The sequence below is a fragment of the Chaetodon auriga genome, chromosome 5 (genome assembly GCF_051107435.1).
Source record: "Chaetodon auriga isolate fChaAug3 chromosome 5, fChaAug3.hap1, whole genome shotgun sequence".
NCBI classification, from domain to species: domain Eukaryota; kingdom Metazoa; phylum Chordata; class Actinopteri; order Chaetodontiformes; family Chaetodontidae; genus Chaetodon; species Chaetodon auriga.
Genome location: NC_135078.1, coordinates 3,505,769 through 3,510,684, shown reverse-complemented (window position 1 = coordinate 3,510,684; position 4,916 = coordinate 3,505,769). Strand labels below are relative to the sequence as shown.

The 4,916-nt window shown below is 43.3% G+C and overlaps 1 long non-coding RNA gene across 1 annotated transcript; it reads left to right on the top strand.

Moving 5' to 3' along the window:
• The first annotated feature begins 691 nt into the window (after window positions 1-691).
• LOC143320530 (uncharacterized) lies at window positions 692-2,446 on the top strand. The gene is made up of 3 exons (XR_013077167.1): window positions 692-1,102; window positions 1,877-2,045; window positions 2,291-2,446. It is a non-coding gene; the product is annotated as an uncharacterized LOC143320530 (long non-coding RNA).
• The last annotated feature ends 2,470 nt before the right edge of the window (window positions 2,447-4,916 follow it).

The window sequence follows — 4,916 nt, the reverse complement described above, 5'->3', positions numbered from 1 at the left end:
AGCAGCGCCGCCTGCTGACAGTTCAACTGAACTGAGAAAGTGAACGAATCACTTGAGGGAGGGACCGCACGCGCCGACTGCGCCGCGTCACCGACGCATGAATCCATGGCAAGCCGTTCCTGCCAGAAATCCGCCACATTCAGTCACGTGTCAACTTCATTACGGCGTAAAAAACGCCGGGGTTTTTTTTTCAGATTTTACGCCGTAATGCGCAAAAACAATGCCGTTTTTTACGCCGTAATGAAGTTGAAACGCGACTGAATGTGGCGTATTTCTGACAGGAACGGCTTGCCATATGAATCACTCAGTGAACGACACTCTCCTGAATCATTTTCCTCTGAGGGATACACTTTCATGGCGACCGTTGTTCTCCGTTGTTTTAACAGATTTAGTTTCCAGATAAACAAACTTAAAACGTTATGCTGGCAGTAATGAGGAGCGACGGAGGGAGACAGGGGTGTGTTGTGTTCAAGTGTACCTCGGAGAAAACTAACTTTCTTTTACAGGTCCCATATTATGAAAAACCGACTTTTTCTGGGATTTGGGGTGTTATTTTGTGTCTGTGGTGCTACCACACGCATACAAAGTGTGAAATAAGACCGTCCGTGCTTTTTTGAGTAAGATACGGATTTGTGAAAGCACCCTTCCAACCGAGCCATTGGAGTTCCGGGAGTACTGTTGCGTAACAAGTCCGGATATTTGCATGCTCCCACCCACCAGCCACCACCCCTACTCCTCTCATTGGCGTCTCTCCACCCACCAGATACGCTACCTTCTCACAGATCTGCGATGTTGCTATCGAATGCACCGTGTTAGGAATCATGTCGAGCTGCCACACACAGTGTTCTGTTGGTGGCTGTAAAGACGAGCACAAATCGCTCCATCGGCTCCCAGCCGCAGAGGACAGAAGAGCGGCGTGAATTGAATTTCTGAAGGCAACGTCCCCGCTACAGTTGGCAAAAACCTGCTGGTGTGTGCTAACCACTTCGAGGCTGACTGTTCCGCCAAGCCCGGTCAGTACGAGGCAGGATTAGCTGGGAGACTTTCTCTAAAGGAGGGCTCACTTCCAGCTTTGCGTGGATTACGTGCAGACGAGGGACATGTAAGTATACAAATAATTAGCTGTGTGTTTCTTGAGTAGATTAGCGCGAACTCTTGCGTGTTGTAGCGTGTGTGTTTTGCCATTGAGAACGATGTCAGGCTAACCGCTAGCTTCGAGACTACGACTCCAGCCATCACAGGTTAGCTCGCTGCCACCGTAGCTTTTGGTCCATCACACCACGTTTCTGATCTTGCAAATGAGTGAATACATGTTCGAAGGAGATGCCAGCATTCACAAATATTAAGCTGTGTTCATTTTGCAGTTTAACACGAATTAACCAAGAAGTGCTTTGCGACATAGCACAAGCTAACGCTAGCCGCTAGCTTCTAGTTCGCAATTAGCATGGTCTCCATATGCAAACCCAGCGACCCGGTCGGTCAAGCGATACATACACAGACGCTCTGCAGGGTCTAAGCTTCAAGAATTTATGAAATTAATGCATTTGGAAACGTTTTCTAAACTGGAGTATGTTAGAAAAGCCCAGGGCAAAACGAGTGTATGGTTGAGACTGCTACATCCCAGCCCACACTCCAAGCATTTTTTCTTTTATTTTTACGCTGTGTATAGCTGTTGGCATAGCTATTCATGTAAGATAAGGTTGATGTCACTTCTCTCTTTTTATATAGGCCAGTGGATCATTACAGTTACCTGCTACTGATCAATTGTAGCAGTGAGCTGTTGCAGCCTTTAGTGCTTGAATTTACACTATAACAGTGCTGTCATGTTTTACTCCTAAGTATACCCTGTTATCATAACAATATACTGTTGTTACAGCTGTCCAGGCTACTGTGTCCTGCAAGGACTACTGTTGTTATGCACTTCAGTACAACGAGAATGCTGATAGAGGACAAGCGACCACATCATCAGGAGATCTTCTTTTCAAACTGAGCTTTCCAAAGTCCATGAACGGAGACAGCCAAACCAGTGAAGACTAACCACATTCGTAAGTGTGAACTCCTTTTTTTTATTTACTCAAAGAACAAACATTTATATTGTACATGACAAAAAGACACAAAGTACCACAAGTCAGTACTTTCAACACAATAAATAAACCAAAAAAAATACACACTTAAATACCTGAGAAACTACAAAATTCAAAGTGCAAACTCACTATATTTGCAGTTGCTGAATGATCTAATAAATGATACTAATGATTCACTTTTTCCTGTGTGTCTGTGTATTGCACAGGTTATATTGATGATTTGATGGACATGATCACGGAGAGGATCTTTGTCGACCCATCATCGTACAGAGCTGAGATTCTGAAGATAAACATCCTGCTGGACGTGTCGTCGGAGGGGATCTTCCCTGGGCATCAGGAAACTCCCAACGCCAATCTGCATGATGGGATGACTGCTCGAATCTTCTGCCCAAGGAAGCTCCGGCACCAGCTCACAAAACTCATTGGCTAGATACCTGTAACGACTGAGAAAATTTGAACATTATGTTAGTCAACAGGTTCTATAATGTCAACATCTGTATTCACATTTTTCTAATATGGATTCAGAATCCTTCACTTGTACTGTATTTCCATGTACAAATATTCATGACTGCAGTCAATAAATATTTATTTATCTGTAAAATGTTTCATGTGAAGAAATGTATAATATATAGCATTTGCTAAGGAAAAACCTGGTTATATGGTCAAGATAAAATATGACTGACTATATTTAGTTTAGTATGGTGTATGAACAGTGAAGTTGGTTATTATAGATGAAACTCACTGCTCTGTCCCCCATAGCGGTAAAGGGTCGTATTCAGCCCTGTAAGTGTTGTATGCGTTCTGCAGTGAGAACGCATTTAGACAAACAGGTTCTAAACCTGGATGGTTGATCATGCATGGAGGCCTTTCATCCAACTGCTGCAGCCTTGTTGTAACCTATTATTCATAACATAAGGTGAGTATCTGCCGTGGCATGTTATCTGCAATTATACACTATGATCATACCGTAAGTGCAGGTAAAGATACTGTGACCTGTGGCACCTCCTGGCAGCATTTGTTCTCAGGCTGCATTGTTGCACAATTTCCACATAAGCGCTGATACGAACAAGTAAGAAAAAAATCATGCATGTATAAAGCTAAAGAAATACGAAACCTTGCATACCAACATTTTCAACCAATAACAGCACCCGCGTTTTAGATTTGAATGTGTGTGCTCTAGCTAGCTACTTTTTCTCAGCCTGAGGTGAATGGTCAGTAGTGCTGCTCAGCAGTGTCGCCTGTGTGTGCTCTGCCCGTTCATGTGTAAATGAGACGGAGCGCTGAAACTAACAGCGCAGTTAGACCGGTCAATGTCTCAGCAACCCAGTGATTACTAGAAACCCCCTCCTCTTTATGTAAACAAGCAGGACCTTCCGACTCTGCTTTCATATGATACCAGGCTTGTGTGGTTTGTGTGATGTGGTGAAATCAGCAGACGCGCAAAAGTGGACATACGCTATTTCCGTGTTTTCATTACATACGCATTTATTGCGGTATGAATTATGTTTTGTTTGGGTGGCAATCCTTGGTAGAGACTTTTAGCTGAGTTTCTCCCCGTCAATCTGGTATGCTACAAGTTAGGATTGGTGCTTCCTAGCGTGAGCATTGACCGTCTGAACTGCGGGCCTCTTACGCTGCCACCTGTACAGGCCGTGTTGAAGAGAAAAAGATAGAAAGATGTATTTTGACTAACCTTTCAGGAGCGTCCTGCTGAATTCTCTGAGGTTCTGTAGGAGCCTTCCCTCCTTCAGGATCCGATTCAGGTTCGAACATGTACGGTTGAACTACTGAAGAACTCGGTCTATTCACTACCGTCATGTCCGCTACTTTCGCACGGGCAGAGCTACGTGAGTCTACGCTCTCACCGTTACCACGGTGACATGGGTGGGACAGCAGCAGCTTATTTGCATTTAAAGCTACAGACACCAGAAACGGCACATTCTGAAAGGGGCTGAAAAAGAAGGATATAGAGGGGGCCAAGAATCTTTTCCTAAAAGCTATTTCCAGCAAACAGCACCAAAAACATGTTTTATGGAAATCATAGACCTATGTAACTTATTGAAAAATTGTCATAATATGTCACCTTTAAACTCTGCTAAATTTAGGATTTGTGAATCCTTCACTGAATGTACTGTGGGGTATACGTTCAGTGAACGGATCACTCACTGAGCCCAATTTGCCGAGTAGACCAGTTAAATAGCATACCATAGGACAGGACACTTAAAACATCATGATTTATAATATAGTTATATATAGTTTTATATTTACAAATTGTCAAAGCAACACAGTCACAACACTCTCGTCTCCCGGTCCTGGAAGCTGTGAACTGAACTGAAACTTGAACCGTTCAGCCGTATATCAGTTCAGGAGTCGCAGCACTGAAGCCAAGCACTGAATGATTCGGTGATTCAGTGAACGAATCTTTTGAAAGAATCTTTCTAGTGAACTGATTCTAGTGATTCAGTACATCTAAAAGAACTGGCGTGCCCATCACTACTGTCTAAACTTCACACTGATGAACAGTCCCTGAACTGCACAGTACACATGACGTGTATTAGCTTCATCTGAATTTACAGAACATGTGTATCTGCAACTATTGGCCACTTTTACGCTCTGTGTATTTTCCAAGTTCACAGAATAACTTCAAAGAAAGAAAAAGTTCAGAAAACACTGATTTATTTACAGGAACGTCAGAAAGAACATCTTCTCACAGCGAGTCTCCTGTTGCCTCCCGTTTCATTCCCTCAAACTGGAAGGGACTTCCGGTACATGCCCTTCAAAATAAAGGGAGGATATAAACTGACGTTTATCTGTCACGGTAGACTCATGATG